The 13502-nt window shown below is 45.2% G+C and overlaps 1 protein-coding gene across 1 annotated transcript in view; it reads right to left on the reverse strand.

Moving 5' to 3' along the window:
- Positions 1-13502, reverse strand: part of arhgap15 (Rho GTPase activating protein 15) — an 833101-nt gene that overhangs the window by 70205 nt on the left and 749394 nt on the right. The gene's annotated exons all lie outside the window — the stretch shown is intronic.

Here is a 13502-nt window from a genome sequence, read left to right on the forward strand (position 1 = left end):
CTAGGGGCGGGGGAGCGGACCGGCAAGCCACTTGGCCAGGGCTAGGGTCAGGGGAGCGGACTGGCAAGCCACTCGGCCAGGGCTAGGGACGGGGGAGCAGACTGGGAGGCCCTCCGGCCTGGGATAGGAGGGGGGATCAGCATTGAGGAGGGACTTTAATAATTTAATGGAGGTAAGTTGCTGCAATGTATTTTAATATGTTTGTGAAGTTGCTGTAATGTATTTTAATATGCTTGTGCAGATTGCGAGCTGAGCTGTCACTTTCCAGCCTCAGCCCGCATTGTGTCCCTGGTTACCGTGGCAACCCGATCTTTTTGGTGCAGATCAAGGCTCCACCCCTAAAACTAAAGGACAGGTTATGCTGCACCAAAAAGAAGAAATAAAATGGGGAAATTTAGAATTTTTTTGGGGCGTACTTGGGCCCCAAAAAACGGGCGTAACTCTTCGTATGCTAAAAAAAAGATTTGGGGAAAATCGAGCCCTATAAGATGTTAACCTGTTAATCATAGCCCCGAGTCTTAAAGAGCTGTAAGGTAGAAAATACTGTCAGCAGCATTATTGTACATAGGCCTTATACACGAGCACTAAGTTCCTCTGTCCCATGATTTTAATTGAGAGGTTAAACCGCTTGCTTCATGCTGCCATTAAAATAACAAAATTAGATACATGTGCCTTAAACATTTGTATGATAGGCCTGGAATTTCCTGGAACTTTTTGGCATAATTACACTGTAAGAGCATTGTTGCACATTTTTTTTCTGAGGAAATTTGTACGTAACTGAGTTATACCGGTTTTACCCTGAACCATCGGTACGCAAAAATTTCCTCAATTATTTGCACCAGTTGCGTTTGCCGAAACCGTCTGCTACTCATTTACAAGCTCCACCCCCACGCAAAAGACCAGCTCACGTGAATTTCCTGGATTTACATGAAAATGCACTACCGTAGATTTACACCCAAAGGTTCAGGCTCAACATCACCTGATATCGGCGTAACTGCGGTTTCTGGAGTTTGATAGTGATTTTTCTCACTAACACGTGTACTATAGATAACCAATGTGCTGTCAGTCTCAGTGCATGCAAAATGTTTCGGACCCCTGCGCTTCCCCCATGCTTTTAGAAGGACGAAGCAGCTAGAATGGCCTTCCCAATGGGAATATCCCTGTTCTGCAAAATAAGAGGAACTGGAGCAACAAAGGGAAGAGGTCTTGAGAGTGAGGCGCCATGGCAGAAGACTGCAACCAACTCATTATTACCCCTATTGCTGGTGCTGCATTTACGGTGACTTTTATGTTGCGACATAGGAAATCTGGGCGCAAGTTCCTGTGTGCAATATGTGTATAAGGACATGTATGGAATGCCTATTGTGCAACCCATGGTAAGGGCTCCATTATGGAAGTCTGGGAAGCAGAAGGTTTTCTAGCCTGACAAGGCAGCTTGTCGAATCCTTCCTTAACTACTTGGCTGAGAAAAGATTTTTCTCATTGCTTCAGTCAAAGCTGATGTCTCAGATGAAGTGTGGAAAATGATGTCAATTTCAATGCAATTTCAGTGGCATTGGGATCAAGGAAATTCCAGGCCTGCATAAATCAGATTTGCCAGAGTAGTGCACGGCAGAATAATGAGGGCAGAGCTGCTGTCTCAGAAATTCTGCCATTTACACGAGTATTGCACGTTACTTAAGTTACGCTTACAGAAAAGAGGTTTAAGTTACCTGCATATCTTGTCAAACCAGAAAGTGATTGAGTTCACAGGCTTTAAATGTCCACAAACTTCATCTGAGACATCAGCTTTGACTGAAGCAACTAGAAAAATCTTTTCTCAGCCAAGTAGCTAAGGAAGGATTCGGCAAGCTGCCTTGTCAGGCTGGAAAACCTTCTGCTTCCCAGACTTCCATAATGGAGCCCTTACCATGGGTTGCACAATAGGCATTCCATATATGTCCTTATAATCGAAATAGCATAAGAACAAGAAGAGGAAATGTTAGAAGCGCACAGGATAAGTCTATACCAAAGGAGAAAACAACCAACTAAAAGATACCCTTTGACCAGAGTCTACGGGCCATGGTGCTTCCTTGATAATGTCTCATAAGAAGTCTGTTTATGGAGGGGATTATTCAGTAAAAAGGCAATGCAGGAACTAACTGCCACTAATGTCTGCGGGGAACTCATTGACTTCTTTCTCACTAAGATAGAGACAGTCCATTCATCTGTCTTTGCTGTTTCTCCCCTTTTCCTTGGCAACAGTCAAACCTCCACCCTAGCCCTGAACCCCAATAACTCCAGTTTCTCTCTCAACCCTCCCATGCCCCCTGTGAGCTCCACTTGTCGATTCGACTCACCCCCTGTTCCTTCAGGTCCATTCCCATTTCAATCCTAACCACCAAATTTCTCTTCCAGCTGCCATGCTATCTGACATTGTAAATTGTTCCCTTTCATCAGGACCTTTAAAAGCTGTCATCCTCACACCCTCCTCAAACCATCCTTGACCCTTATGTCCTTGGAAACTATCACCCCATCTCCAATCATTGTTTCCTCTCCAAAGTGCTTGAAGATATCATAAGCAAACATTTGCTATCTGGCGTACACTATATCTGACAACAGATATATGTGTGTGTATTTCATTTGGTAATCTAATCTTGGGGTTCAGATGATGCATATAAACAAAGAGGATGGAACTGTAATGGTCCATGATGCCTTTTAGACCCCTTAATTGGATTACTCCTTTTATTCATTCTTTTATCCTATTAAACTATTGTTTCCGCATCCATCACTTTCTAATCAAAATTAAAGCAACCACACTAGATATCCTCTCGATAGATGTTTGATGTTAATATTACTGGCTGCTTGGTAGTTTGTATAGGAATAGGACACAAATGATTCACTCCACCCCCACAAAACTATCCTGGAAACTTCAGCATTAGGCTGGGACCTGTGCCGTAACTGGTCTCCAGCTTAGTTTTCAGCCGTTCTAATGGGAATCTGCTGGAATGGCTGTGGATTTTCATGGTCTCCAAACCCACACATTTCATGTCATTTTTGCTTTTGGCCCCTTCCTGGTGTAAAGGCTTAGCTGGGATATTAACTGGTGTGAATATCATTGGCAACCTTTTCAGTTTCCATGCTAATGGCCATCATAGTCAATATCTTCCAATCACCTACAAAATGCTGCAAATGGAGTAATTTTGGAATGTTTGTGCAGCTGAAATTCTGTTTCTCACTGCAAACAGCAGCTACATTTTGAGTACCAGAAACAGGCTTCCTCTGATCTTATAACAGCTCTACCTGAAGTCAACAGACAAGGAGGTTGTAGAGCTTAAACATACTCCGAGAGAACGATTACCATTCATCTCGCTGTAAGCCTAGTTTATCTTGGTTGTTGGTAAAGCAGTTACATGTTATGTACTGGCATTTATCAAAATCATTTAACCACACAGGTCATTCACAGAAAAGGTACTTTATCTTGATAAGGGATCAGTATGAATTATGGTTTGCAGCTAGGTAGAAAATTGTACGTTCTAGATATCTTTTTTGTTATAAATCACCCAGTCACATCGCTCTGTTCTTTTACACAAACCTGCTGAGACCAGTTTTTCTGACACCATTTCCATGCTTCCTGGAAAACTTTCAACTACTGCAGCTAATGGTAAGTAGACCATTATTTTTAAAGATGTTACCTCAGCAGCTCACCGCTGAATATAATGAAGTGTCTGTGTTAAAAGGGGGAGAGCACTTTGGGCTTCCTTTTCAGAATGAGAAGAAGGAAGCTTTCATAGTTTAAATCTACATCCTTTCCTTCAAGCACGTTATCCCTCTTTTTTAGCGGCTTTTAACAACCTCCTTTGAACTCTAACAAATTAACGAACAATATCCTATTTTAATTCCGTGGATTTTAAATCTCAGTACGTTTTCTTTCCAGAGCAGTTAGCTGGCATTCCGTGGCAACCTGAGTACATAGTAGCTTTTACCGTAATACTTGATGATGTGACTTTGAATTGAGATTCACAGGTCTATTGCAGTTTGTTTTAAAACGTTCTTTTTACGGAGGGAACTTTTGAGTAAAAATTACCCTGTTGCCCTCTGTAATTTAACCCTTTTCTTCAACTGCCTCACCTGACACTGTTACACCTGAGAAGGTGGGCACGTGGCTTCCTCCCAGATCAATAACTCAAGGGCAATCTACCAAAGGACACAAAGGATTTACCAGTTGAGATTCTGGGCTCTAATGTTCCTTGCCCCTCTATGTGAGAAACCTTAGAGCTTCCACTCAGCATCTTCCCATTCAACATGCCTTAGATAAGGTAGCATAGGAAAATAGGAATGGGAGTAGGCCATTGAGCCCCTCGAACCTGTTCTATCATTCAATGAGATCATGGCTGATTTGCAACCTAACTATATCCCTTAATATGGGCCATATTCCTTAATACCTTTGGTTAACAAAAAGCAATCAATCTGCAATTTAAAATTAACAGTTGATCTAGCATCAATTGCCATTTGCAGAAGAGAGTTTCAAACTGCTACCATCCTTTGTATGTAGAAGTGTTTCCTAATATCACTCTTGAAAGGTCTGGCTCTAATTTTTAGATGATGCCCCCTAGACCTAGACTCTCCAACCAATGGAAATAGTTTCTCTCTATCTACCTTCTCTGCTCCCCTTGATATCTTGAAACTGAGTGGGGCACGAGTTAAACCCGATGATACTAAGGATTAATGCTGCTCAATCCAGCAGCTTTATTTCAAAGTGATCAGATTATCGGGCCTAAATTTCCCCAACCCTTTTTTCTGGCGCACTCTCCCTGTTATGTCCTTAGATGCTCTGATAACAACTCCACGAGGCAATGTATTATACTTGAACTATAGTGACCTTAGTCCATTTAATGTAACTCCAGAGTGAGGATCACACATGATGGCCTGCCTTTTATACTGGGCCTGACACTTCTGTACAGGTAACCTACAAGTCTCCCACTACAGTGCCCTCTGGTGGCACACCTTAGTGACCATACAGCTGATGTACAAGTTTCCCATAGTAGTGCCCTCTGGTAGCATATCATATGTAATAGTACAAGCAGTAAACATGTTTGGATACATGACATAATTCTCCCCCAAGTCCTTAGTGCAAATCGCCTTCATGCATTGACAGTGCTCTGGGCTTAGCTCTATCTGGTTGACCCTTGGAGGGTCGTTTCCATCTTGGATGAGTGTGTGGTGTTTCGTTGGCAGTAGAGGTGGTTTCTATTTGTGCATCCATGATCATTCCATTCTCTTCCCCGCTAGATATAGATTATGCCGATGTCTCATTACATTCATATGCATTCAAGGCCAGAAAAAAATTTTGCATTTACATCATTACATTTGTGGTACAGTTGTAAGACAAGTACATTTGACTGGTGAGGTACATACTTGGAATCAGTACTGGTGTCGGCACCGGTGCGTGAGGACAAACTAGTACCAGAACTGCTAGATGGTGCCCAGGTAGTCTGGTAGCGGTGCAGTGCCCAGTGCTGGTGGTGGGAACCCGATTGGCTCAAGTTGCCTGTTCTTGGGGCCTTTGTCGTTGCTCCTAGCATCGGGCAGGTTCACAGATGCCCGTGACCTCCCTTGTCCTTTCCTTGTGCCTCGGGTTGCAGCTGCTCCCTGAGGAGCAGTCGTCTGGCAGTGTGCAGGGAACTGCTGACTCGCTTGCCTATTATTTGGTTTGGGATCCCGGCTGGTCCCGGTCCCATTTGGGAGAACTGTTGTGGGTGACCCTTCATACCCGGGTGTAGCCTTGGTGGCAATAGGGTCTAGGGGCTGCGCTTTAGCATAGTTTGCTCTTTCAGGCTCGTGGCGGTTGGTGCTATCGGGTGCCTGAGAGATGGAGCTGATTGGGGCAGGGTATTGATACCAGTGCCGTTGCACTCCTAAAATCGCTTGCTCTGCAGCTTGTCTATATTAGCTGCTTATGGCCACACTCCGTGGTGCATCACTCTGGTCACAGGGATGCAGGCTACAGCATTGGGTAGCTCACTGGACCTGTGTGCTCCCGATGAGCGTTTGCCCGCTACATTAACTGAATGCAGTTGAAATCCTACATTGCACAATGTTTCATTATTCATTGTAGATAAACTGCAGCTCTGATCGCAATCGCACGGCTTTTCTTTGCTTATTACATATATAAAACTCTGATCATCAATTACAAGCTTTACATTTAACTCACAGTTGCTATTACATTGACTGAAAATTTGGACCTGTCCCTTTAAGTGTGGTGGTTTGCTGGCCTCCTTTAAGAGAGCCTTGCTATCTTTAGCCCAATCCTCTTCTTCGCTTGGTACCATGTGTTGCTCCATCAGCGCTGCACCTCATGGTCTGGCCGCTGCCATCTTTTTCTTCAGCGCTTCACCTCGTGGTTTGGGCGCCATCCTTCTTCCATCCACGATGTCGACTGCTGTGATCCTCTTCTCCCCGGGTTCTGCCACTGAGGCTGGGAAGTCGCCTTTGGATCCGATTTTCTTCCTTCGGAGTCCTGCCACTGGAGCCTGGAAGGTGCGTTCGGGTCGTCTCTGCTGGATCATCTCCACGCAGTCATGCTGAGCGGTCTGTGCCTCGGGTGCTGTGCTGGTCTGCTCTCTGGTGCCGGATCCAACCTCAAGTGAGGGCTTGCTTTGCCTCTGAGTATGGGGGACGTCGATCGCTGGAGGGATGAAATCTTCCCATCTCCAATGGATCTTCTCCATCCACCTTCTTCCGAGTAGCGTTGGTCCATCAACTGCAACAATCCACAGAGGTAACTTGTGCACCGCACTACCAATGACTGGGATAAGTTCATCGGTGTAGGTGCGCAGCTTTGCCTGAACCGGGACCAACTTGGGTTGTTCAGCTTGATTGTCTCATAGCCTCTCAAAGGCTTCTTAATTCATTACTCACTGGCTCGCCCCGTGTCCACTTCCATGAAGACTGGAACGCCGTTTATCTTGACTTCCATCCTCAACAGAGAACATTCTGTGGTGCAGGTAAACATGCCATACACCTCATCGTGGGGCTGAGCTGCCTCTCTGACTATCGCTTCATAATCCGTGCTGGATTCATGGCCATCTGCAGACTCTTCATCAACACAGTGAGCCATATTCATTTACACATTCGCTGGAGGTGGCCCTTTGTGCTGCAGCCTTTACACACATAGTCCTTAAAACGGCACCGGTGAGCCCTGTGATTCCCTCCGCAATGCCAGCATGGTGCAAATCGATTAGCCCCCCTAGGCAGATTGAGTTAAGGAACTCGGAGGCCTGTTCTCTCTCCCCGAGGAGATTCACGTTCCACAGTCCAGCCTCTAAAAGGCCCCATTCTGTGTGAAGTACTTGCCGGGTTTGAGTCCTGAGGATGAGTCATCTGCCTAGAGCCGCAGGTCGAGGTCATAAATGCCTGGATCATGGTAATGGCCTTCTGCAGTGTGACTGTGGTATCCACAGATAGTAGTCTGTGAAGAAGGCCCTCAGGGCCGATTCCGATGACAAAGATATCCTGCAGTGCTTCGGTGAGGTGGTCACCAAAATCACCCGGTGCCGCCAGCCTCCTGAGGTCTGCAGCATATTTCGCGATTTCCAGGCCTTCGGGCCGTCGATTGGTATAAAACCGGTGTCTGGCTGTGAGGATGCTCTCTTTGGGCTTGAGTTGTTCTTGGATCAGTGTTACAAGCTCCTCGTACGTCTTGGTCATTGTCTTCGTTGGTGCCAGCAAGTCCCTGATGAGGCCATAGACGGTGGGCCCACAACTGGTTAGCAGGATAACTCTGCGCTTATCAGCCAGTGTGGCCGGATTATTGCCTGCTGGGTCGTTTGCTGTGAAGAAATGGCCGAGTCTCTCCACAAAGGCGCCCCAATCATCACCATCGGTGAACTGCTGCAACGTACAAAGGTTAGCCATTTGCGTGTGAAAGTCTGTAATCTCGTCGCCAATTGTTATGTCTTTAGATGCCCTGATAATGACTCCACGAGGCAATGTATTGTACTTGAACTGTAGTGACCTTAGCCCATTTAATGTAACTCCAGAGTGAGGATCACACATGATGGCCTGCCTTTTATACTGGGCCTGGCACACCTGTAAGGTAACCTAAAAGTTTCCCACTGCAGTGCCCTCTGGTGGCACACTTCAGTGACTATACACTGATGTATAAGTTTCCCACAGTAGTGCCCTCTGGTGCCACATCATATGTAATAGTACAAGCAGTAAACATGTTTGGGTATATGACACTTCCGAGATGCGACGACTTTGTGCGCTCAAAACGGTGTCAAAAAACTTACTAACAGTCCTGGCCATTCTGCTGTGTGTCCCGGGTCCTAGCACGGTGTTTCTCGTGGAGTGGGTGGTGGAGCTACAGCCCTGTGCTGAAAACAGTGCCGGCAGTTGTCCACATGCGCAGTAGAGCATTTGCGCATGCGCAGTAGCTCCTCCCATGATTGTGATGATGATGTCTGCAGCGTGGGACCCAACGTGTCCCGCCCCTGTCCCGGGCCGATTGGCCTTCTGCACAGGCCATCCACTGCCTTCCCGCGCTGAGGGCTACAAGAAACAGGTTGGTGGGGGAGAAGAGTTTTGGTCGGGGGGGGGGGGTGGGGGGAGTTTTTATCGGGGGGGGCAGGGGGAAGAGTTTTGGTGGGGTGAGGGGGGAGAAAGAATCTTCAAAGATTTTCCAGTACTTTAATATCTAACTATCTTTACTAAAAGTTCCCTATCTGCAGTATCTTACAGCTCACCCACTACTGCATGGAATTCTTAAATATTACTAATTATCAGAGTCACACTACGCAATGCTGAACACCAAAATTTAAGTTTACATTTTGACATGCTTTTTTTGTTATGTCTAATGTTTTAAATTTCTAAACCTAGTCGGGGCAATTCTTTGGTACTGCAGAAGTCAAAATCCAATGTGGTGTGATGCCGCACACGAATCCATTAGGCGAGAGCGTTGGTGCTCTTGATCTATTATTTACAAAGAAAACCCTCCCCTTGCTTAAGTGGCCTCTATACTTCAACCTTCATTACAAGATCATTTTTATTCTTGTAAATATCCCATACTCAGTTTAATCAGGCTGATAGCATTTACACCTTGTCCAGTCTCGCTGCTTGGGATTTTTAAAAAAAGTGGCCACAAATGCTGGCCTAAGTTACTTTGGAGCAACTATTAGCTGTCCAAACTGGCTTAAATGGTCAAAACAGGCGTAGTAGCTGGTAACGCCCACTTTTGGAAAAAAAACTAAATAAAAAAAAATCCTAACTAACTCACTTACACTGGCGCAAATTACATGCAGAATGAGGATTTTTAAGATACTCCAGAAAAATCAAGTTGCTCCAAAAAAAAACGAAGCAACTCCTGGCTAAATTAGGGCCCAAATTTCCCCAGTCACCTAGCGCGGCATAGTTATCCATGGTACGCTGACTTTGTGGAGCAAAAAATGCGCCAAAAATTTACCTTTCAATTTTGTCGCTTCTTCATCGCTCTGGTCCCGTGGCATGGCGCTACAGAGACTGCGGTGGGCGGAGCTTCAGCCGTGCTTACTCAGCGCAGCCGGCAGGGGGGCGGGGCTTGGGCCCAGCATCTCCTCGAGTGCCGGCAGGGGGACGCATGTCCGTTTGAGCGTGCGCACATGTGCGTTTCAGCGTGCACACATGCGCAATAGAGCAGGAAGCTTGGCAATCGGCCAATTAAAGTGAGAGCGTCCTCAGTGCCTCAATAGCATTGGCAATGGACCATACATTAAGGTAAGTTGTGAACAGTGATTTTTGGGTGGCTGACGGAGTGGAAAGGAGTGCTGCATAGGTGGAAGAACGGTGAGAACTGTGATTTTTCAAGATAACCTGAGTGTAAGTCCAATACACCAATGATGCAAGAGCGTGCAACAAGAACAAAGAATTTCCTCCATGAGGAAGTGGAGAAACTAGTCACTGTCATTGAGGACAAATGGCTGGAGTTGGATATCAGTAAGAGTGGTCCCATAAAAGTTCCACCCAAAGAAATGAGAAGACGATGGAACATAGTTGCAAAAGAATACTCCGCAGGGATGAATACCGCAAAATCTGGAAGCCAGTGGAAAAAGAAATGGCAGGACATTGGTCACATAGTGAGCATAAGTAATATCTTCATCTTTAAATGGAATTGCAATTGTTAATGTGACCATCTGTATATGTCCCACCCATCAGATGCGCACCATGTGTGAAAAGTTATATTTTCATCTTTGCAGAAGAAATTGGACCACAACAAAAGAGAAAGACTTAGAACAGGAGGAGGGCCGTCAAATCTGCACCAACTGTCACCCCTGGAACAGAAGGTCACTGCCTTGCTGAGTTGCACCTGCAGAAAAAGAATCAGCTCTGCACAAGCTGGACCCACACGTGAGGGTGAGGGTGAGTCGTTAAAATGCATCGTCACCCTTCAAATCAACCTGACTGGCCTGCTACATGTAAGACTACTCATGCCACCCATCCTGCCCCCTCCTGTGCTGCTAGCCATTTAACTGTTCTGTTGTATTTTGCAGAAGAAGAGGACAATCCTGAAGATCCTGAGGATCCATCAGAAGATCCAGATGCGTGCGCTCCAGGCCAAGGCGGGTGGGGGGAGGAGGGGTCCATGGAAATGTGTTCACGGGAGAATGCTGATCGTGATATGGATCAGTCCATAGTACAGGCATCACACTGCCAGAAACCTCCATGAGCTCCGCGGCAACATTCCATGCTTTCACACCTTCTGAGGTTGCGGGTCCCAGTGGCGGTGGTGAAATGCATGTTGGAACACCCAATGCCCCATCGTCCCAGCCTGCACCTCGCACTGGAGGGGTGCCACCAGGCAGACTGATGGCAAGGGGAAAAAGAAGCCGACCAGTCTCTCCTGAGATGCAGCCTTCATCAGATGTTAATCAGGTTACGTCATTGGGTGAGGAGACCAATGCCCTTACCCAATCACTCGTGGCGACCGTCAGTGGGGTGCATGATGAGGTAGCGACACTGTTGTGAGAAATATCAGCACTGAGATGGGTACTGAGGGCGGGCATTTCAGAGGGTGTGCAAATGATGGCAGATGCTATGAGGGAGCCAGCTCCTGCAATAAGGGCATAAAGGCCGGATACTCAAATGCCACTCCCACTTCAATCCACGCACCAACCACCGGTGAGACCCAAGCCTGGCCCCCAACTGCGCCCCGCCCCACCACCATCACCGACCCTATGAGGAAGTGCACTTTCTCCGAGAGGTGAGTGAGGGATGGGTGCAGCCTTTCTTTGCTGTTGTTACTGTTGTTGTTGTTGTTGTTGAGCAGTGTAAACTTTCCAATAAAAGATATTTTGCACTAAGACTGGACCATGTTCCATTATCACCACACAACCTTTCGGAACAACTGTAAAAAAAAAACATCCCTTACCCCTACAGTCATGCGTGCCTGCCACCCCTAGCCCCTGCAGTCGGCAAGGCAGGACTGCTCTATTTTCAGTAGCTGATTTATCTTTCCTTTATTTTTAATTATGTTGTGAAGATGTTGTGCTGAAGATGTTGTGATGTTATGCTGATGCTGTAAAAGTGTTTAGTGCTTTAGAATCCTCTAACTCACCTCCCCCATCCCCCACCCCTCCATCACTGGCTACCTACGCTGATTTCTTAAATGTAGGTAAGGTTGTTCTGTGCCTACAAAAGTGGCCACATACACTGGCCTAAGTTAGTTTGGAGTAACTTTAAGCTGGCCAAATTTGCTTCTATGGCTAAAACAGGTGTAAGTGGTTGGCCACGCCCCCTTTTGGAGAAAAAAAAATGAAACAAAAAAAAAACCTAACTAGCTGACTTACACTGGAGCAAGTTAAATGGGGAAATTTGCAATTTTTAAAGTTACTCCAAAAAAAGCAGGGAAACTCCTGGGGAAATTTGAGCCCATAGTATATAAAATCTATATAAATATTAACATTTTGTGGCGTCACATTTTGTCACACTTGCAAATTTTCCTGTCACATTTTTTAAAAGTTTATAAGCCAGCCATTTGTCTCTAATTAACCTCATGATGTGCCTACTTACAACAATTGGACCTTGTGACCTTAAAGAGTTATTTCAGATTAATATAGTTCCAACTTTGTAACAGAATAGTACATTATATGTATGGTGAATGTTCCTGACCATTTAAAATGATAGATTCTAGGACTGACTATGAGCAATACCATGGGAGATCTGCTGTAAAATTTATATAATTATCTTGTGGACTCAAATCTATTGAAAAGCGGACTGTTACTGCCAATCCTTACACTCATTGATAGCCTTCAGAGAGATTAGACTTCTGACCACCTGTTTGAACTGAGCGAGAACCCAAATTGTCTGAAATATGAAGACAGGTTTGTAAGTTATGTGACATTCAGTAACTCTGAGGTGGTAAACACAAGATTTGGCACTAGAATATCTTAATGCTTATATTTTTACAATAGTATTGCGTTATGATGTTTGTTGTGTGAGCAAGAAAAAAACCTGCATTTATATAGCAGTTTTCACGACCTCAGGACATCCCAAAGCACTTTACAGCCAATGAGGTACATTTGTAGTAAATGTAGTAAATTTAAATTAAATAAATCTGGAATAAAATGCTAGTATGGTGACCGTGAAACTATCGGATTGTTGTAAAAACCTATTTGGTTCACTAATCTCCTTTAGGGAAGGAAATCTGCTGTCCTTACCCAGTCTGGCTTAGATGTGACTCCAGACCTACAGCAATGTGAAAAAAAGAAAGACTTGGATTTATATAGCACCTTTCACCTCCGGACTTCTCAAAGCACTTAATAGCCAATGAAGTACTTTTTTGAAGCGCAGTCACTGTTGTAATGTAGGAGAACCAGTGACTCTTAACTGCCCTCTGAAATGGCCTAGCAAGCTACTCAGGTGTACAAGGTGGCTCACCACCACCTTCACGAGAGCAATCAGGGAATGGCAATAAATGTTGGCCTTGCCCAAATCCCGTGAATGAATTTTAAAAAAACATAGCAGCCAATTTGTACACAGCAAGATCCCACAAACAGCAATCTGATAATGACCAGATAATCTTTTTCAGTGATGTTGGTTGAGGATTGGTTAAGATGTAGATTTAAATTATGAAAGCGTCATGAAACTCCCTTGCTCTTTTTCAAAATAGAGCCATGGGATCTTTAATATCCACCTGAGAGGGCAGATGTTGCATCTCATCTGAAAGCTGGCATCTCCTGCAGTGCAGCACTCCCTAGTGTCAGCCTGGATTATGTGCTCAAGTCTTTGGAATAGGCTTGAACCCAGGACCTTCTGACTCAGAGGCGAGAGTGCTGCCACTGAACCAAGGCTAACACCTTGTACTATGCACTATGTACAGTGTACTATGGTTATGATTAACAGCAACTCTTTTTTTTTAAACCTGATTATTTATTTCAGTTACAGAGTGCTCTTGTTAATTATAGCTCTGATTTCTGTTCTTGCAGGTTGCCAGTTAAATAACTCAAGTGGATATCATTGTTCATGGGATGAAAGTGATGCTCATGTGC

Source organism: Pristiophorus japonicus, chromosome 3 (assembly GCF_044704955.1).
Source record: "Pristiophorus japonicus isolate sPriJap1 chromosome 3, sPriJap1.hap1, whole genome shotgun sequence".
Taxonomy (NCBI): domain Eukaryota; kingdom Metazoa; phylum Chordata; class Chondrichthyes; family Pristiophoridae; genus Pristiophorus; species Pristiophorus japonicus.